Source organism: Eptesicus fuscus, chromosome 8, assembly GCF_027574615.1.
Source record: "Eptesicus fuscus isolate TK198812 chromosome 8, DD_ASM_mEF_20220401, whole genome shotgun sequence".
In the NCBI taxonomy this organism is placed as follows: Eukaryota; Metazoa; Chordata; class Mammalia; order Chiroptera; family Vespertilionidae; genus Eptesicus; species Eptesicus fuscus.
This window is the reverse complement of record NC_072480.1, coordinates 66647749-66670064: the sequence shown is the minus strand read 5'-3', so window position 1 is coordinate 66670064 and position 22316 is coordinate 66647749. Positions and strand designations below refer to the sequence as shown.

At 38.9% G+C, this 22316-nt stretch overlaps 1 protein-coding gene and 1 pseudogene across 2 annotated transcripts in view; one reads left to right on the top strand and one right to left on the bottom strand.

Annotated features, from left to right (window-relative positions):
* The window catches only part of LOC129150077 (MARCKS-related protein-like), a 139781-nt pseudogene extending 117987 nt beyond the window's left edge, over nt 1-21794 (bottom strand).
* FGF14 (fibroblast growth factor 14) overlaps nt 1-22316 on the top strand; it is a 570035-nt gene that overhangs the window by 125365 nt on the left and 422354 nt on the right. The gene's annotated exons all lie outside the window — the stretch shown is intronic.

Below are 22316 nucleotides of genomic sequence, written 5' to 3'. Positions count from 1 at the left end.
AAGGACTGGAACCATGTACAGATATATGATACCTACTTATAATAATCTCTTGATAAGTGATCATGGGTAATTTAGTTTTTCCCCCAATATTCTCCCACAAGTTCCTAATATCTTATAGTCATAAAATGCCACTGAAATACAATTGAAGAATTAACCCAGTCAGTATATAAACCACACAATCTACACTAATAAAAGAGAAGCATGCAAATTGACCGTACCTCTGCTATGCCCACAAGCCATGCCCACCAGCCAATCAGGAGCGAGTATGCAAATTAACCCAACCAAGATGGCTGCGGCCACAGAGCGAGCAGGAGGCTTGGGTTTCCCCGGCAATGGAGGAAGCCAAGCTTTCCGCCTGCTCTGGCTGGCCCTAGCCTCCGCTCAAGGCTACAAAATTTCAATTATAGAAGATAAATAAATCCCAGATACCAGGGCCTTCGCTTGGGTTGCCAGGGGGCGTGGCCAGCCTGCAAACCACCACAGGCCCCTCGCCCAGGCCTCCCCATGCCCCAAGGGAACCCCCACCCTGATCTGGGACACCCTTCAGGGCAAACCAGTCGGCCCCCACCCGTGCACTAGGCCTCTATCCTATTTAATAAAAGAGTAGTATGCAAATTGACCATCACTCCAACACACAAGATGGCTGCCCCCATGTGGACACAAGATGGCCACCACAAGATGGCCAGCAGGGGAGGGCAGTTGGGAGGGACCAGGCCTGAAAGGGAGGGCAGTTGGGGGCAATCAAGCCTGCAGGGGAGGGCAGTTAGGGGTGACCAGGCCGGCAGAGGAGGGAAGTTGGGGGCGACTGGGCCTGCAGGGAAGGGCAGTGGGGGGGGGGGACCTAGGCCTGCAGGGGAGAGCAGTTGGGGGGGACCAGGCCTGCAGGGGAGGGCAGTTGGGGGTGACCTGGCCTGCAGGGGAGAGCAGTTAGGGGTAACCAGGCCTGCAGGGGAGGGCAGTTAGGGGCAATCAGGCTGGCAGGGGAGCAGTTAGGCATCAATCAGGCTGGCAGGGGAGTGGTTAGGGGGTGATCAGGTTGGCAGGCAGAAGCGGTTAGGGGCAATCAGGAAGGCAGGCAGGCTTGCAGTTGGGAGCTAGCAGTCCTGGATTGTGAGAGGGATGTCCGACTGCCCATTTAGACCTGATCTGACCTAAACAGGCAGTCAGACATCCCTCGAGGGGTCCCAGATTGGAGAGGGTGCATGAGGGTGTGTGTCCCTCACCCCAGCCTGCACCCTCTCCACAACTTTCGTGCACCAGGCCTCTAGTATATAATATATATTGTCACAGTGTCTCTCCTTGTTAGACACTTTGTGCAAAGTCTCCTTAGGGGGGACTTCAGACATGCCCTCTGTTTGTGTGGGGGCTCATGGCACCTTCCATCATTACTCCCTAGAACAGATGGCACCAGCCCTTCTTGATGTGGCAGAATATGATTCCTTCTTTTATAATTATTGTTTGCTTTCCATCATTTAGCTTAAAATTAACAAATGAACATTATGATGGCAGTAGAAAGGGATTTGGTGAGTAATACATACACTGGAGTTTAAAGAAATATTTTTACACTAAATATGTAGAGTGCAGTTTACTTTTGTGGTCTCATGTCTAAAATTCTTCATTTTAGAGTATCTTGATTTTATTTTCTGAAGGAATGATGTATTTTGAGCCTATGCTCAGTCAACCACTGTTTAGACTACCCAGTCTGCTGATGAAATCCATTAGCTTATAAAAACTAATTTTATGGTTAGAAACTGATGTCAATATATATTGCTGTTTTGCTCACTCTTATCTTACTATACGTTTCTAGAATTTTTAACTTGTCCATTACTCATTCTCTGATGGCAAACCCTTGAGACTCAAAGAAGACTGCCGATTAGCTCTGTAATTTTTCACAAACTGTTTTAGCATTCACGCCTTCATTTCTTCCTCCCTGAAGAATCAAGCTCTTCAGAACCCTTAGCCCATGGCCAGGAAGCCCCTTTTAATGGGCTGCAGACATGGTATATCTAAGCGGGACTTCAGCTGCATTTGTGTTATTTCATTAGAATTTATTTATGGAATATGGTGGCTGAGACACTTCAGCTGAATGATGGATGGGCTCCCACTTTGACTGAAGTTCTTAAGAGGGCTCTTCAGAGACCATTCTCGGCCCCAGAGGAGCATTTATTCTAAGGGTCACATTTGGTTGTCGGCCAATCACTTTGCAAAGTAAATTGAGCAGATGTGATCCCAGCTGTGCGTCATTTGCAGTCTCAATCAGATAATAATGACCTGGACAGGGATAGTAAGGATGTAAATTTAAAAACATGCATGCATTAAATTAGATCAGTTATTTATGTAGGCTATGAAGTCACTGAGTGCAGGATCACTTCTCTGGATTCATATTAGCCAATGCAAACATGTGTCAGAGAAGAGTTTGAAGAGCTGAAAAGTTAGTGAAAAGGGGTATTCAGCATTTGGCTGTCTTCCCTGGGTGAGATCTGGTAAATGATTGCGGTTATGAAAGTTCTCCTGGGATCCTCTCCTATGTGAGATGCTCTCCAGCAGGATAATGGGAGGCAGCAGAGCAGAGCCTGGGGCTGGCCTCCTGATACTCCCTAGAGCTCTTCCTGGTCCCTCCCCCTGGGACAAGGAAGAGTGAGCCTGCAGGCTACATGTTCTACTGTGAGTTCAATTTATGAGAAGTCTTCTAAATAACCCCAGCTGGCATGGCCTGGGACCAACATGCTGCTCCCACATGTGATTTGGGCACTGAGTCCATTGGACATTCCTCAGAGGAGGCAGAGGAGTCTCCCCTATGTGATAAGGAGTGCATTTATTTTTTCCAAGTTTTGAATAACTTTCTGCTTAAACACAACTTTAGGATTAAAATGGAATGTATACATTTAAGGCAAATAGACATTGTGATTGTTTAAAATAGGTTGTGTAAAGTCAGAAATGATTTCTAAAATAGATTTTCTTGACAGTCATTCTAAAATAGAATTTCATCAGCTACAATCTCTCTGTTGTCTAGCATCTGCTTAAAAATAAGGTTGGTAAATTGGCCATATTCTGGTAATGTGTCAGTTGATAAAATTAATCTATAAAAATAACTGTATAGATAAAGTAATTGACTTTAAAAAATGAATAAAAAAGACTGGCAAAGTATTAACCCTTGCCTCATCTTTCCAGGTTGATAGGTCTTTAGAAAGCATCATTAGGTTCATAATCAATATTTTTTGACTTCCATTAATTTTATAAGGGTGGTAATTAGCATAGATACCTATAAACATGCCACCAAATTATTCAAAGTCACATTATCCTGTTATTAATGGCGACACTAAGGTCTTGTAACTGCTAATTCTTTTCATCACTCACTGTCAACTTTAAAATGTCTTGTTAGTAACAAAACACATCATTCATGTGTTTCTAGGTGCTTATATAAGACGTTGCTTAAATAAAATTTTTTTCTAAAATCACTAACGGCCAAATACATAGATTTCTTTGCAGAATTTTAGAAAAAAATTGACTATGTATGCCATGACAGTTACGGTATGTGTTTTTTAAGCAACTTGCATGATGCACCAGAGGCTTTAAAATGCTTCTCCAAAGAATAAAGAATTCTTTGAACTGATGGTGAACAAACAGTATTCACAGAGCTGCGGAATTTTTGTTTGATGGCCTGCAGCAAATGTAATAGATTATAAGAAAGGCTCCACAGTCTAAATATGTCAGTAGTTTGGTGGAGATTCTAAGAGATCTTTGCTGAAGTGCTTTTGATTTAGTGACAATGAACTATACATATAACCAGAAAGCCCTACTTAGTAAGACTCAGGAGTTAAGGTAAAAGCACAATTATTGAGACCTTATCTCAACAAGTTATCTGTGCAATGGTATTCACTTGAATTATCCCATGCAATCCTCAGGACAACCTGGAATTTCCATGTTACCAATGGAAACTATTAATCAGATTGAATAATTTGCTGGAAACTATTTTATCAAGACTGACTCCAAAGTTCATTATAATTTTATATCCTATTAGAGGCTCAGTGCGCACAAAATCGTGCGCAAGTAGCTCGCTTCCTCTTGCCTCAGCTGGCCACCCTGCCCATCGCCGCTCGTAGCTCTCCACCCCATCTGCTGCGAGAGCTGCTGCTTGTTTGGTCCATCATGGCCATGGGCCTTTTATATAAGAGATAGTGCTTCTTAATATTAGTATATTCCACTTTTGTCTTTGTATAGTAGTAAGATTGTAGCTCAAGAAGTATGTATGATGCAAGTTGTTTTTTTACTGTTCATTTCTCTTCAATTCAATTTGATAATATGTTGCTTTAAAATTTTTTTAAAAAATATATTTTTATTGATTTCAGAGAGGAAGGGAAGGCAGAGAGAGAGAGAGACAGACAGAGAAAGAGAGAGAGAGAGAGAGAGAGAGAGAGAGAGAGAGAGAGGGAGAGAAACATCAAGGTTAAGAATCATTGATCAGCTGCCTCCCGCACGCCCCCTACTGGGGATTGAGCCTGCAACCTGGGCATGTGCCCTTGACTGGAATAGAACCTGGGACCCTTCAGTTCGCAGGCCAATGCTCTATCCGCTGAGCCAAACCAGCTAGGGTGATAATATGTTGCTTTTATACATGAACAATCAGTGGTCTCATTCTGTCATTTTTACTATCCCAGTCCAGGTCATCATTTTCTGTTATACTGTAAATGACACACAGCTGGGATTATGTCTGTTCAATTCACTTAGCAAAGTGAATTTAGAACAATTGAAATTTAATATACAAAATGTTTTAAAAATAATTCTTCCTTTTTATTAGTCTTGGGATGATTTTAAAGGAAGTTAGATTGGAGGCAGAGTAGTTTACTGGGCTAGGCAGAGGTGGAAATTGGTAAGGGAACTCTCATTTGAGGATCCAGAATTTGGACTCAAATCATAAGACAGGACTTTACAAGTACCATTTTTAAAACTAGGCCTTCATCAGTCATAGAAGTCTGAGACAGAAAATCTGTATCTGGCGTTCTTTGCAGGAATACCTGTTCATGTAAGCCTTTGGAATTATTGGCAGTTACTCCAGTGGAATGCTTGCATGTGTGAATGTTTACCTCATTACTCTCAAATTCATGTTTATCTTCTTTACTTTTCAAATATTTCCAATGTTATTTTAAATGGAAGCGTTAGGGGGAAAATCCAGTGTTAAATGAAACATTTTCAGAAATTGTGAAAAAACAAGTCCTTAATAGCACCTAGTCTAGACATCATGATTTAAATTCATTTGATAGTATATTTTGCATATTTCCTAATTAAAAAAATATCAAAGATGAATCATTTGTAATTTAAGACTGACCGAAGAGAGGTGTGTCAAGAGTCAGATGAGTGGCTTCTGCAAGATATCATAGAAAGTATTACCTATAAGGTTACACCATGAAGAAAATAGTTAATCCTTGTGCAAAGTATGGAGTTATTAGGAATAAATGAAAGAACCAAGAAGGGAGGAAAAGAGCAGAGAAAGAAACATTTAGTTGAAAGGGGTGTTAAAACTGGACCTGCACCAAAAGAAAGGAAAGGCGAAGAATTTTAAGATGAGTAAAGCATTTCCTGTGCATTGGAAACACAGATTGACTATAAATAAAGTATTAAAAATCACTACGATTGCAGATTAAATTTCAGATGTTCTAAACTGGTACACAGAAAATACCTGTTACTAAAATTAAGAGACCAAGAATTGAGAATGTAACTAATTTTTACTTCATTCCTTAGATAACAAAATTTACCTTTCAGCAAACACAATGCTTACCTTTATTATGTGGCATAAATGAATGCCTGTAGTCATTTTGGTGGCAGGCCGTTCTGAATCTTAGGAAAGGCACATCTGAACAGGTGGTGAGTCTTCAGATTTCCTCTCAGTGAAGGCTATGCACAGAGAAGGAAATTGCATGTTGTGGATTAATTCTGCCTCATGCTGCTATTTCTTTTTCTCGTGAATTCTATTTCCTATAAACACCATTAGTTGAAGGATCAGTGGTTTGCTATTATTAGCCAAGTTAGGTATATTTTATAGTATTCCTGTCCAACAGTTCCTCAGCAGGGGTTTGAACTACACCATATGTCCAGTATTGCTACATTTTTTTTTTAAGATAATACAATGCAGTAAAGAACCATGTAGTTCCTTCAGCTAAGGGAAAAGAAAGTCTGCCTTTTTCTAAGGTTAAACATGGGATGTAGCTCCCATGTCACTGGTTTTTATTTGTCTCTTGACAGGTACTAAGGTATGATTTCTGCAGTGACAAGCTAATCTGCTTTATTTTAAAAAAAATGTACTTCTTTGAACTCAGATATATTTTTATTAGGTCAAAATAAATTTAAAACTAGAATATAAAAATATCTCAGATGAATTTCCCCCTTTATTTTAAAATAAGATGCATGTAGTACAGTGGTTGAGAGAGTGGGGCCCCTGTCTGTGTGACATAATTCCAATTCTGGCTGTACCATGCAATATCTGTGTGGCATTGGGCTAGTTATTTAACATTTCTGTGCCTCAGTTTTCACGTTTCTAAAATGTGCATAATGACGATGACTGCCTCTTCCTCTGCATAGTTTTGTGTGTGTATGTGCTTTTGTGTGAAGTAAATGCGTTAACACTAGGAAGTATTTAGAATAGTGCTTTCTGTGTAGTGCCATTCAATAAATGTTAGATGACCTGGAGACATTTTTAGAGCTCATAAAAAGGATTTTATTTTACACTTGTAGTTTGCATGCTCATCCATGTAGTATGCGGTATACTAACAGAAATTGCCTTAACTGATGAGTTCACATATATCTCGTTGGACTCTACCTAGCACTTTGGGGCTTTTTCTCTTTCTGATTAATTGTTTTCAATTTTATGCATATTTGTGCCTAACAAATTGTTTACTGACTGCTTCAAACCACCTTTTCTGTATGAGCCAACGTTACAATTGAAGTATGTTTTTCTCAGTTTAATGTTATTGAATATTTAATGAGAAGGTCTATCTCTCCAGATTGCTCTATTAGGTGGTATGGCATAAAATCTGAAGCTTATCTCATCAGCCTAAAGGTTATCTCTATCTTTTTGGTGACTGATTAAACCATCTTCTTATTTATGAAGGGATAAAATTGGTTACTATGGTGAGTTTATCATTACACTTATAAGATTAGTCAGGCTTATGATGTAAAGATTTTTCTTAATTAAATATAGTATGTTGTTTCCCAAATATTTGAGTGATGTCAGGAATAATGATAGAAAATTTCTGATTACATTTGTAGCCTTTATTTATTTTTAATCTAAATGATTTAAATTGTAAAGTTAACATGTTAATTGCAAAAATGTTAGAATGACAGGTCAGAAATGAAGAATGAAATCATTCTGCCATCATTCTCTGTCTCCATCAGAACCTCTACTGAGATTTTTATATATATTCATATATATTATTCTAGACATTTTCCTGTATAAACGACATTGCATATGCAATGTAATAGCACCCATAATAACTTATATATAGTATTTATCTAGCTTGTTTTTTCCCCTGTTTTGAAGTTATTTTATTATTTTTAAAAATCTTTATTGTTTAAAGTATTACATATGTCCCCTCCCCCCCATTGACCTCTCCAACCCCACCCCCTGCCCCCCACCTTAGGCCTTCACCACCCTATAGTCTGTGTCCATGAGTTATGCATATACGCATATGAATTCATTGGTTCATCTCCCCCCTCCTCCCCGTCCCTTTGAGGTTTGATAGTCTGTTTGATGCTTCTATGTCTTTGGGTCTATTTTTGTTCATCAGTTTATGCTTGTTTTTTATACAAATGAGATGATAGTGTTCTCTTTTGACTTAAAACATCATGCAAAACTTTTCATATTAGTTAGTTTTAGAACTTACTGTTTTTCAAAGCTACACATTATTTCATTGTATGGATTATTATGTTATTCCACTAGCCATTTAGTTCCTCAGTGATTATTCCACTAACCATTAGGTTAGTTAATGATCAATGTGCCTGGATTTATGCTGGGTGCTTAGGGATGTAGTAACCAACAAGACAAATAGCCCTAGCCGGCTTGGCTCAGTGGATAGAGCGTCAGCCTGTGGATCAAAGGGTCCCGGGTTCGATTCCAGTCAAGGGCACATACCTTGGTTGCAGGCTCTTCCCTGGCTCAGGCCCTGGTCAGAGCTTGTGCAGGAGGCAACCAATCGATGTGTTTCTCTCACATCGATGTTTCTCTTTGTCTTTCCCTCTCCCTTCCACTCTCCTTAAAAAAAAACACAAAAAATCAATGGAAAAGTATCCTCGGGTGAGGATTAACAAAAACAAAATAAAACAAGACAAATAGATAGGTTCCTGTCCTCAAAGTGCTTACAGTTTTGTGTTTTTAAGGATGGGCATTTATATTGCTTTCATTTTTTTCACCATTACTTTTTTTTAATAATAATTTTCATTCCATTTACATTTATTGATTTCTTATGTGTGTTTGGTTCTATTCTGATGTCTTGGAATGCTGTATTTCATGATTTATTGCTTCCCTTCTAATCTTATTTTAGCAAAGTTGACTACAATTTTGTTCTTTTTTGTGCTTTTGAGGACATAGAAAATGTTGACTAACCTAACCAGTTTCTTTTAGTAGTTTGCTTAATAGTGTCATATAATGAATTTGAATAACCATTTCTTGATTATTAACTTTATACAATTGGAAAATGAGAGCAGTGTTAAGTTTATATTTTCTTTTACTTCCTAATTTTAGTGTTTTACATTAATATTTTACATTACCAATGATTATAATATTTGCATTGTGTTTTGTAACCATAATTCTTATATTTACTTAGATCTAGTTTTTCATTTATATTGCTTTAGCACTAATCCTTCATTTTGGTTTATCACTTGGTTGGAAATATATGTGTGTAATATATAATATTTATATGTATGATGTATACATTTTAAAAAGAATTGCCTATAGGTTCCTTATGCCCATGAATGTTTCAACATTCTTTTCTTTTGTCTATTTACTTGACTCAAAATCATAGCTGGGTATAAAATCTGGGAGACACATTTTTTTCTGTTAGAATTTTGTAGGCATTGTTTTCACTATATTGCACATTGAAAGTTGGTGTGAAAATGTTTAAGTCCTGTGTGAAATACTCCTAATTTGCTTTTTCTGCATTACACTGTGCTAAGCAGTGTCAGATTTTGGCAGTACAAAGATGGAAAAATCTCAGTCTCCTTTGTTGAGAAACAGAGAAGACTAAGGTATGGTTGAATTCAAAATTAGTTTTCTTGTTTATGGGTATTATTCTAAGCCAATAGTTTTGATAGGAAGTTTGCTGGTTGCCTTGAGGTTTAGTAACTTTACCATAATGTTAAATGTTAATATTTTTGCATAATTTATTGTAAATATAGCATGACTGTTTAATTTCAAATCATCCTTTATTTTAAGAAAGATTTCTTGCCCTGGTTGGGTGGCTCAGTTAGTTGGAGCATCCTCCCCTACACCAAAAGGTCTAGGCTTGATTTCCATTCAGGGCACACACCTAGGTTGTGAGTGTGATCCCAGGTCAGGGTGCACATGGGAGGCAACAAATCTCTCTCTCCCCCTTCTCTCTCTAAAAGTCAATAAAAGCATATCCTCAGATGAGGATTTAAAAAAAAAGATTTTTTTTGGTTGAATCTTTTGATTTTTTTTCTGTTCCATTTTTTTTGTTCATTTCAGGAATATCAGTTTAACACATTTGAATGTTTTTATCTTATGTAGCTGTTATTTTCTCTTCAGTGAGTTTATACTTTTATTTTTATTTTGTGTGATTTGCTTTTCAAGCCTGTTCTTTATGTTTCTTACTGGTTTCAACATTATGTATTCTACTCTTTGCTGTAGATTTCTATTGAAAATGGCAGTACTGATATTTTAAATTTTCTTTCCTAAAATTGGTCTGTTCACTTTTTATCTTTGTTTGTTACCTTTGATCTTCCTTTTATCTCTTTGATCTATTTTTAAAATTCTTTGTCAAGTATCCACATATCATCTGGTTTAAATTTGCTTTTGCTTATTAGGGGCAGTTCTGTGATCTTTGATATTCTCTCTCTCTTTCTCTCTCTCTTCTATATTCTTTCTTTGAAATGAGCAGATCACCCACACAGAGCATTAGGCTTGTTGTTACTGAACATTTAAATCACATGAGTTTTATTTTGTAATTTAGTGTTTGTTTATCACTCATTTGCTGAATCGGGTCAGTGACTACAGGGAGGAGTGAACCTCTCTCTTCTGCCCTCCCAACTCTATCTTGAACAGTTTCTTGGCATTAGGAGTTTTAATGGGAAAAACCCCTCAATGGCCAATGTGTATAATTCTTCTTTAGTCCAGTCCCTTCTGCTGTTCTGGGGAGTGGAAGTTGAGCTTGGTCCTTCTCAAGTAAAGGATCACTAAGTAGGACTTTTTGAAAGATGACTTTTAAGAAATTGTCATCTTGATCAAGATATAGAAAAATATGAACTGCCCACAATTTATTTTCTCATTTTATCCCAATTCTGTAGTATTTTGCAATAGGTTTCTTAGTCTGTTTTTTAGGGTTGCTGTAGTTTCCTAATTTTGTTGTGATTGCAATTATATCTTATTTTTGTTCTTATTAATTTTTTTATGTAAATGACAATGCAGGGAGTAAACAAATGTTTTTGTTTGTATATTTCCCAAGAAATCTCATTATTTTTCTTTAGAAAAGGCAGTTGAAGTATTTGTATTATATATTCCAAACAAGCGATAAATCAAAATATGTTCTATGTGAAAGATTAGTGCTGAATCAATATAAATGAACAACTAGATCTAAGTAAATATGGTAGTGTGTGTATACATATAGTTCTTAGAGACAAATTTACATATGTATGTTTTCTGGATTCTTATTTGACTCTCTCCTTACCAGCTATGGTTCTTCTATTTATTTATTTAACTTTCTTAGTCTTAAGAGGATAAAAATTCCTACTTACCTTATAGGACTATTTTGTGAGAATCAAGTAGAATACAACATATGAAAGTTTTGAATGCTACCATTTGCAATGCATATATCAGATACAGTCAATATTTATATTATATATGGGAACGTTTTCCATTTTATATATGGAAAAAATTCAAGTCATAACTTACAGACAACAATAAGAGATTTGCTTTCTGCTTGCATTGTTTCCAGATGAGCTTCTATTTTTTTTAACTACGCATTATAAACAGAAGAACATACTTACATGTTAGTGCTTGCAGCTATTCTCCCTTTAACCTCACCTTCCTCTGTGTTTGCTAAAAGAGATAATGAACCTGCCAGTTCTGTTTCTGAACAGTTGCAAAGCAGAAATGCTGATGGAGGGAACTGAAATGGGGTTGAGGAGTTTGTACCAGAAAGAGCCAATGTTTACTTAACAGAAAAAAAAATAATAGAGAAATACAGGGTGGTGAAGACTTCATTTTGCAGGGAGACTTTGAGAATGGGAGGGAAAGAGATAAAAATTATTTAAAATTATTTTTGGTTATGGATTTGGCTTTTTAAATGTTTTCAAAAGATGCAAGTAAATATTAGAACTATTTTTAAAACTTTGATGTAAGGGACTATGTTCTTTTGTGATTCTGAAAGAATGACTTAGGGTTTATTCAGGATGCCTTTCCTTTTCTCCTCCCATCTCCCCTCACCTCTTCATCCTGCCCTGGGAGGCTGATACTGGCCTTTGATGAATGGGGAGCATCAGCAAGCAACTAGCAAGAGAGAGAAGAGTGAGGTTGGGGGCTTATTCCTCACACTGTCTTCCTGAATGCTCAGTGTGGGCCAGCTGGGTCTCTTGACCAAGTCATAGGTTCTGTTAGGGTGTCCCTCTGACTCCAGGTTTGTATAATTATTCACTACCTTGCCCCTTTGACTCAGGTGTGTTGCTCCCTGGCCCCCACCTTTAGCTCCAGGGTAGTTACCATCCCTTGTGATTTCTGTACATCCTACCCAGACTCTTATAAACAATTCCTTTATAAACCCCCTTCTCAAATTACCCAATGTAAGTGTATAGTTCTCTGCTGGAACCCTGAATGATATGGGGCCATGTGAGGCCCTTAGACTTGATTTGGTTTATATAAGTATTTTTGTAGTGTCTAAAATCCACCTAGAACAAACACAGATGGCCTGGGGGCCATATAGCTCAATCATTTGACATAGGCAGCAAATTATTTTTGGCCAGCTTTTATGCTTTAAATGGAAACCTACATAATATTATTTCATCAAGTAAGAGAACTGGAAGTGTGCCTCCATGTCAATTGTAGAGGCTAGTTTTAGGGAAAGAGAAGAAAGGCTGTAAACCTTTTTTGAGCATCAATTTTGTGTTGATATCAGTGCTCAACATTTCATTATCCTACGTAATCCTAGTAAGACTCATACGAAAGGTATTTTTCCTTCATTTTATAGATGAGTATAGTGAAGGTTAGACAGTCTTAAGTTGCTAGTCCAATGCCTTAGAACTGGTAAATGGCAGAGCTATGATTCAAACACCAAAAGTTGGTTCCCCTAACCAGCTGAATCTCAGAAGTACATAGGAAGCTCTTTGAAAAATCCAGATTGCCAGAATTACCCCAGGTCTGCTGGAAAAATCTTTTGGGGTTATATGGGAACTTACCCTTATAAGATAAATAGTACATATATAAGTACTATATGTATGTATGTACATATATATTCTTATAACCATATGTATGTGTTTATAACTTCATATACATCTTGTAAGTATATAGGCACATAGATTGATGTTTTTATAAGCAACTAATGGCCCAGTGATTCTGATACGCAGCCATGTTTTGAAAGACTGAGCCAAAGCTTCTGATTTATTCTTCTTTAATATTACAATGAATTTTTATTTTTAAAATTTGAACTTTATGTTATTACCTTAAGCTAAACCACATACTACAGAGTAAATTATTTCACCATGTAAGAGTGTTTATTGTAATGTTTCCTTTGAGTTTAGAATTAAAAAATCTGAATTTTAGTAATAGTTTATAAATTAAAGACAATATTATATCCAAAAGCACTTTACTAGAAACATTTTTATCTCTACTAATATTTATTATCCAAAAACAGAATGGTATTTCAGATTCCATAGAAATATATGGGGTCTAACATATCAATACTGATAAAGTAAAAAAAAATATGTTAGTATATATTTTAGTAAAAGTTCACATAAAATGAGAATACTGGAATTTATTAACCTCATAATCTCTCTCCATAATCTTTATGCACAATAGACATTATCTTTATTATGAATGCCTCTTAAGTTTTTTAAGTGAAAAAGAAAACATGATATATAAACCCTTAGCACTTGGGACAGAATCTTAGTTTTTTAAATCAAATCCTACTATGTAATTTTTCACTGTTTATCCTTTATTGCCCTATCTTGAGAATGATGTTAAGTCCATCTTACATAATCTCAAAGGAATAGCTATCAAATCTGCTACTTAAAAATGAATAACTGATTATTAAGAGGAATGAAAACACAGATATAGTACAGGTAAAAAAAATGAACCATTGAGAGCTCATGAACAGTCCAAAAACCAATGGAAATGTGTTATTTCTGAGTGCTTGATACCTAACATATGCCTACCTCTTAATTGTTATAATTGTCTATATTGGATCATTGTTACTTGATATAATAAAAGAAGGCATAAAGCTTTCCTAGAGATATATTTACATAAAACTATCATAAGTAATCCCCTGTGCTAGGAATTTTATAAAGACTATCTAAATCAGGGTTGGGGAGTGTCCGACCCACGGGCCATATAAGGCCCGTGAAATACCTTGATCTGGCCCTGCCAAGGCATTAGGAGTGAGTTAATTAAATGTTTGACCAAATATAGCAGGCTAATTTTTAAGTTGATAATTTTGTATGGCCTGCAAATGATATTATAAATATCCAAATGGTCCTTGGCAGAAAAAAATTCCCCACCTAAATGATCTAAATGAACAACTACCTATCCAGAGACAGTAAGGCTGAAAGATTCTTAGCAACAGGGATTATACCACCATTTTCCTATACATAGATTCTCGAAGGGACAGAATGCGCAAGGAATCAGAAGTAAAACTTCTTTGAATTTCATCACTTGAAAGGGAGGTCTAAGAAGTAATAGGTAGTAAATAGGGATTTTGAATGTTTCTATTTTAGATGGCAAATGACTGCTTCTGAAAAGTTTTAGTGTGTTAACCTAAATATTTCATCTTAAGTATTTTAATTGTTTATTGTTTAATGTATAAACCTCAGAATACTTTATCTTAAGCATTTAAAATATTAAAATGAGTGCAAGTATTTTTTGCACTTTTATGAGGAGCAGTTTTCCCCAACTTTGTGATACTAAAGATTAGCATCTGCTTTAAAATGTTCAAATCTAGTTGTCCAGTGAAATTTGCCCAGGCCTCAGCTACAGCTGGTACTGAGGGAACACATGAGCCACCTGCTTCTAGGGATAATTAGGCAGCCGATCACCAGGGGACGGAAATGGATATCAACCCTCCATGTCTCCTGGTACCCCTCACTGACGAAGCTGTTCATGTCATCAGTGCATCATGTTGGACGATCACACCGATGAAGCCAAGGGCAGAAAGACTCCTCCACGTCCCGGACTCAATAAAACCTGATAGTTATACTTGATTTTTAGGGAATAATCTCTTCTTTATTTTGAAGTTTGACAGGAAAGTTTATTTTGTTTCCAAAGCATTATAAAAATCCTTGAAAATCGACTAAGTGTAATTTGAATTCTGGGAATACGCTTTCAGATTTTTTAGGTATGATGTACTTCTAGAAAATATTGGACATTCAAAGCATTCTGTTATTAAAGAACCATTTAGTTTGCATTTTTGAAGCCTGCTGTCATCTTCCTTTCCCAGTTTGGGAGAAAGAGGGTAGTGTAACGGGTTATTTTGGAATATGCGAGACATATGCTGATGAGCTATAATTACATAGTGATATCTTGGGAACTGCTCTTTGGATGCTGTTTCCAGCTAATTTATTATTCTTTAAAGATGTTACATTTGGTTTTCACCCCCCCCTCCCCATTTCTTTATAACTGGTTACACTGCTATTGGTTTAAATATTTCAAAGATTTTTCTCTACAACTTGCAGCCAAGCTGAATTAAAAGTTGTTAAACCAGCCAAGAAGCTAAGGGTAAACCTCCTTAAATATTTCTCAAAATCTTCTAATTGCCTCATGCAGGACTTTTGCTTCGTTTTTGGTGCTTACTTGTGTCCTGTTGTACTGGTAAGACTGTTCCAATGGGTGGTCCCTTTGTCCTTTTCCTGAGGGATTGATGCTATTTCCCTCAGATACTGATCTAAAATAAAATTACATGAATTTTGTTTGTAAGAACAGTCTAAATTGTCCTCCCTCCCTCCCCCCAGATATTTCTGAGTTTCTCTTATGAACACAGTCTTGGCCCCTGAGTATCTGACAATGTATTGGGAGGGAGACCTGAAAAACAGGGAATTACTGTAGCGGGTGCTATGGGAGCACCCAGGAGGGGCCTCTCGCTTCTTTTGAGGAATTAGGAAAGGCTTCCTGGGGAAGTAACTGCTCGGCAGAGACATGGAATACAGTAGGTGTCATTCAGAGATGGGGCAAGAGACAAGGAAAAACGTTGTAAGCAGAGGGATCAGCACATCTAAACATAAGACAGTGAGAAAGGACAGGATGCACTGGGGATACTGCAGGCTGCTGGGTACGAGCCAGGCTATTTACAGAATGTCTTCAAATATGGCCAGTTTACCTCTCAATTCCGGTGTTCATTCTACTTCTTGGCATCTGTCAGTGCCATGAGCATTAGTCACTGTGAAAGAGGGGAAACAACATTTTTATTTTTACTTGCCCTAGTATGCTGCAGTGAATTGGAGAAGAGAGACAACTGAAAGTTTGCAGTGGAAATGAAAACATACAGTATTGGTGATGCTCCCTTTGGGAATATCATTAAAGCTCAGCACAAAGTAGCTCAAGGCAGGCCAGCAAACTGGCATCCGGCCATCATAGTGCCTGTTAGGATATCACTTTGCCCTACACTTAAGTATCTTCATTTGATATTCCAACTTTCTGTTTTCCAGAATGTGTGGTTGGGTTACCATAACCAATGGTGACCCAATTGATTTTGTACTTGAGATTTAGTTTTTACTTGAGATAAAAATAACTGAGGTTTTGAGTGTCAATTACCCATACAAAAGGTAATTAGGCTTCAACTGGTGCCTTAAAAATAATTTGCCTAAAATTATTCTCTCTTCTGCTTTCCTCTCCTCGCCTGGCTCTTCCCTCTCTTTCTTCTTTTAATTTCCTCCTCCTCTCCCTGCCCTTTCTTCTTCCCCTCCTTCTCTACTCTCCTCCCCTCTTCTTCTTCTCCTTCCACCTCCTCCCCCTTCTCTTTCGTCTTTCTTCACCACTCCTTCTTTTTCTCCTCCTCCTCCTCCTCTTCCTCCTCTACCCCCACCCCCAGTGAAGGAAGACCTAGGGCATCTCTAGTGATGAACTCACACTTAACCAACTTGTAAATTACAGAGCCCCCAGAAAAGGAAGGGCAGAGCAATCCTTGTAGAGAAGGTGAGAAATAGCTCCCTCTGCCTGGTGGAGTCTGAGGAAGCAGCCACTACACTACATTTATGTTTTTAAAAGATGCAGAAAAAAATGCTCCTGATTTTTTTTTTTTTCAGAGCAAAGACATGCAGTGGGCACAATAGAAACATCATTGTATAAGATGTTCAGTGCTTTATCTTTTATCTTCTGTAATTCAAATTTCATTCACTCATTTATTCACTCATATAATAAACATTTATGGAGAACCTAGAATGTCTGGGAGCTGTGTTAGGTCTGGGGGTTGTGAAAACAGAAAAGTTCTACCTTCAAATAGCTGGGTTGGGATAGGGCTTCCACAGGAGCAATACATCCAGGGATAAGCAAATAGACATGAATAGTGGGATGGAATATGTGCTGTGAGAGAGGTATACACAGGTTGCTACAAAAGCAAGAAAAGAGTGTATCTAATAGAGACTGGAGCATTGAGGCCATAGGGAATTTTTTACAGATGAAGTTGTGCTAGATGAGCCTACAACAGTTCGATTCGTTAAAGTTATCTGGGTGGAAGTGGGGAAATTGTGCTCACAAAGGGAAGTATGGTGCCCTCAAGAACTGAGTATTCAGTCTGTGTGTGAGAGTATGCATGTTCATGAGTGGTGGTATCAACCTGGAGGCAGGCTAAGGCCAGATCTTAGGCAGGCAAAAGTATGTCATGCTTTGAGTTTTATCTGGAGAGTGTTAGGGAGCTACTGAAATCTTTCCAATAGTGTGGTGAGATAATTATATTTGCATTTCATGACAATTACTTTATGCCTTGGAGGCAACATTTATTAAATGAGCAGATGAATGAGGAAAATGGTTTCTAATTTTCAGATCATGTTCTGTTTTGAGAATATTAAAATTATCTCCAGAAAAACAAATTTCCAGGTAAAAACTATACCAATATGGTTGTATGAGGTACAACCTACACCCATGGATTACAGGTGGTTAAACTCTTAGCATTATCATTTTATGTTTAGTTTTATTACTTTTACTTCAATAGGATTTTTCCCAAACCTGCTTAATCATTAAATTTTTACATTAGCGTTCACATCCTCCATACAGTTAATGAAACCAAGAGCACATCCCTCACAAGTTCATGTGCAGTTTCTCGGACACTGTCCACAGCATACAATGGGTGGAATAAATAATTTACTGAGACAGCTGTCACTTTGGGGGCACAGGCTTGGGGGATGCTGGAGTCATCCATTTGCTGCCATATTCTTCCCATACACGCGCAGTCCTCTGATGGAAGTACAAGGGAGCAAGAGATGGCGACTTCAGTCCTCTGATGGAAGTACAAGGGAGCAAGAGATGACAAGCAATAGGCAAGCTGTTCGAGTCCTAGGCTAGCAGGCCAATGTTTAGGATAAGGGCACAGCCCTAAAAGGGAGCTAAGACAATACTGAGATGAGAGTGGCACCAGGAAGAAAGCAGTAGTCAGCAGGAGGGGTGAGAGGGCAGCGGGATCCATGGCTGCCTTGCTTCCTGCCCCCCATTTCTCTAACACAAGAGAAATGTGTTACCTGTGCTCTTAGCTATTGGCATAACCGGCCGGGGAACTGGAGCAGGGAGGGACACTGGTGAACCCAACTTAAAAAGCTGGGAGGAAAAAAAAAAGAAAAGAGAAAACTAAAAGTGATCCCTCCAGAAACTCTGCAGACTAGTAGCTTCATCAAAAAATTTTATTTCTTGCATGAAGCTCTACCTTTCCTTGTGGCCAGGAACCAATTATGAAAAAAATGCAAGTATAGATGGAAAAAATACACATTTTCACAAGATAGGTAGTTGGAGACTCTATTGATTAGATATGCACATGAATATGAAAAGGAAAAAAGGTGGCATTAAAACCATCAGTAAACTATTGAAATAGTCTACGTTCAGTAACTATCAAAATAATCTACTTATAGAAAATGTTATTCTCACACTAACTGGTTTGGCTCAGTAGATAGAGCGTCGGCCTGTGGACTGAAGGGTCCCAGGTTCGGTTCAGGTCAAGGGCATGTACCTTGGTTGCGGGCACATCCCCAGTGGGGGGCGTGCAGGAGGCAGCTGATCGATGTTTCTCTCTCATCGATGTTTCTAACTCTCTATCCCTCTCCCTCTTCTCTGTAAAAAATCAATAAAATACATTAAATAAAAAAGAAAAAGAAAAAATGTTATTCTGAAGACTTACTCTTAGGTATAATGCATTTCTATCTGGTGGTGAGTATTTTTTTCCCTAATGGTAAATTGTAAATATCCACCATCATGTACTCTGATACTATTGTCATGAAAAATATACCAATTTTAAGCCAGCCAATACTTAATTTTGCAATAACCTTACTGCATTTATTATTATGCTAATTACTATATAAGCCAATCCTCCCCTTTTCTTATATACCAGAAAACAAGTTCAAAACAAACCACTAAATTCAGATAGAGACATGTTAATCCCGTTTTTAAAAAGTTAAGGCAAATAAATGTTATTTCACTGGGAAAAATAACATTTATCTTTTGAACAAATTTTAAGTTTAAGCAACCTAAATTTAATTTATAAACCTGGTATTATGTAACACACAAATTACAATTAAATTATGTTCTATGTAGACTAATTTTATTGTATTACCAGCATTAACTCTTAATTTTATTTTAATTTATTTTTTATTAACCCTCAGCTTAGGATATTTTTTCCATTGATTTTTAGAAAGAGTAGAGGTGGGGGGAGAGAGAGAGAAACATCAATATGAGAGAGACCCATCGATTGGTTGCCTCCCAAACATGCCCATCGTTGGGGCGAGGATCAAACTATTGTGTTCAAGCATGAGCAATTCCTAGTAAGATATATAATAATTTAGAACATATCTTGTGGATGAAATAAGTTTTCCTTAAGACGTGAGAAATTTCAGGAGATGTGTTAACTCTTTGGAGCATCGAATACAGTAGTTCTCAAGTTAAGTTTGGAAAGCAGTACAGCAAAATTTGATGGATTGCTGGCACTTCTATTTGGCCTTTTCTTTTACCTATTCTTAAAAGACCTTTGGGATATGTGTGATCTGGGTTTTTGATATTCTTTTCACTTTTTCCTGTGTTTTAGCAACTCATACCATTTCTTATGCTCTCAAATCAAAATACCACTCAGTAATAATTTGGAATTTGGGTGAGTGCCTTGCCCAAATCGAGTCCCAGTTGGTAACTAAATGGTCTTGGATACTTTTTCTCATCAATGAGTATATTTTCTTATCATTGTCAAATTCCAGTTTTATCTTCTAAAACCTACTTTCTCTATCAGAATCTGTCCCATATCAGTTATGTCTTATAAGGGTGGCAAAGGTTAGAAGACCCATGCATTGACATACCAAGACTTACAGTTGTAGATGAGGGTACTCAGTCACAAGATTAGCCCTTTAGAAATTGGGCGATGGTGGGTAGTGTTTTCCTTTCTGCAGATGTAAGGTTTAAATCCAAGTAGACATATACTAAGTCACTTGATAGTGGTCTTGGGTCTGTCAGCAGAAGTTTCTGAGACTCATGTAAGGCTGTGTTTCTTTATCTAATTATCCTCCAGAAGCTGAATTTCTTTTTTAAAGGGACATTTATTCCTTTTCCAAATGTTACAGTAAAACCAGGTGGAAGAGAATGGTTTTAAAAGTTAGACAAAAAATAAAAAAGTACAAATCTGGGATTTGGCCATTAAAAGTTATTTACAACAATGGGAGGGGGGAAAGAAAACAAGTTGTTTCACATTACAGACCTCCCCATAACCCCAAAGTCTAATACTTGCTTACCAAAGTCAAAAAAGAGACACAGTTGATTCACAAGCTGGAGGTTTGAACTTGAGTAAGACATTTATAAAAACCTAGACAGGGCAGTGTCCTCCCCTAGCCCAGTTGCCACTAGGCACAGTACGAGACTAAAAACAGGGAAGGCTGGACACTCAGGGTTTAGGGGTGTAGGCACCCCATATCTGGCTCAGGGATTTGGCGAGTAAACAAAACCTACTTGGAAAAGAATTGGGGAGGGAACCAGCAATTGCCTCATGTAGGGGTGGGGACAGGGAAAGAGGTAGGGACAGGGGCAGGGGCATTTCACATCACTAACCTAACTTGGGGAACTGCAAGGGACCATCTTCAACTGGCCTTAAGAGGAAGACCAGGTGGATGACGGGAGAATCCACAGGAGGGAAAGGAGGAAAGGGAACGTGGCTGGGAGGGGGCAGCAGCCCCTTCCTTTCTGGGCACAGGAAGGCAGCCAGGGCACCAGGTCCAGGCAGTGACCTCACAAGGACAGCACAGTTTTTGCGGCTTAGAGATCACCCACCTGTCCCAACCCGGCTTCTCCTTCTGCTCGCTGGCAGGTGTAGGGCCACTCTCTGGCCCCGAGGGAGTGGACAGCTCTGCAGCCTGGGGCCCTGCCTCTTCCTCTGTGTCTCCTCCCTTGGAGGCAGCGCTAGCCTCGGCCCCCTTGGCTTGGGGCTCCTGGCTCTCCGGGGTGGCGACAGCCTTCCCTTCCTGGGCAGTGCCTTCCTCCCTGCAGGCACCCATCTCCCCCTGCTCCTGCTCTCCTTCCTCTGTGGGTGAGGAGGCAGACGACTCACCCCCCACCCTCCTTTGGAGTTCTCTTGAAGGACAGGCCACTCAATTTGAAAGGCTTCTTGAAAGAGAATTTCTTCTTCTTCTTGGGGGTCTCCTTGGGGGGCGGGTACATCCCCCTTGGCCTCAGGTCCCTGGCTAGGGGGTGCTGGCTCAATGGCATCACCAGTGGCCCCGGCCGCCTCCTCTGTTCCGTTCACAGGGGGCGACTCCCCTTCACCCTTGGGGGATAAGTGTCCATTGCTTTTCACAGGGCCATTCTCCTGTCCGTTGGCCTTAGCGGGGGAAGCGCCTGCTGCCTCCTCGGGGGTCACGTCGCCCCCGGGAGCCTTGGAGCTCTGGCTGCCCTTGATGCGGGGTGCGGGGGGGGGGGTCTGCTGGGGGTTGGGGGCGCCCGGAGCCGCCCAGGGCTCGCGCCGCAGGGGATAACTCGGTGGGGTCGGCCTGGCCCGCGAAGGGGTGGGGCTCGTGCCTCGATGGGGAGAGGTATGGGGGAAACCGAGCTGCACCCCCACTCCGCCGCCCAGCTCCGCGCCAGAATGCCCCAGAAGCCGAATTTCTTGATGGGATAATTGTTTAAAACGTATCCAGGAAATTGCATTACTTTGGAATCTTGCCTTATTTACTAGCAAGGGTAAACCTTCTCCCATCACAGACCTTACGGATGCTATTTCTATGAGTAGTGAGACAATTGTACATGAAGGTCTGTTTTCTTTCCTGTTTTGTAATTCTAATTTACTTCCTTACATGGATTGGTTCCCTTCTAACCCTGCTTTATTTCATTTCTCTTTGTTATGTGTTTGCTTAATTGAGTGGAGCTCATCCCATCACTTTAGATTCCAAAATGACTCTTGCTGTGAAACAAGAGTTCACATTCTATCCCTTTGTAGCCTGGTCATTGTTCTCACTGCTCTCTTTCCATCACTTAAAAGTGGATCATTCTGTCCTTTTCAATCAGAAATACAGTGAAGGCCACCTCTGAATTTCCCTCTTTCATCGCTGCCTTCCTGAGACAGCAAATGATTCCCTTATGATTTGTAAGTCCCCTGGCCATTTCTTCTCATAAAATTTGAGTAAAATTGGAGCTTGAAAGGAGAGGAATGGAAGACCAGGATCAAGAGCAAATACACATATCCTCCCTTTGGCATCTGCCACTTAACTCCTTGAAATGG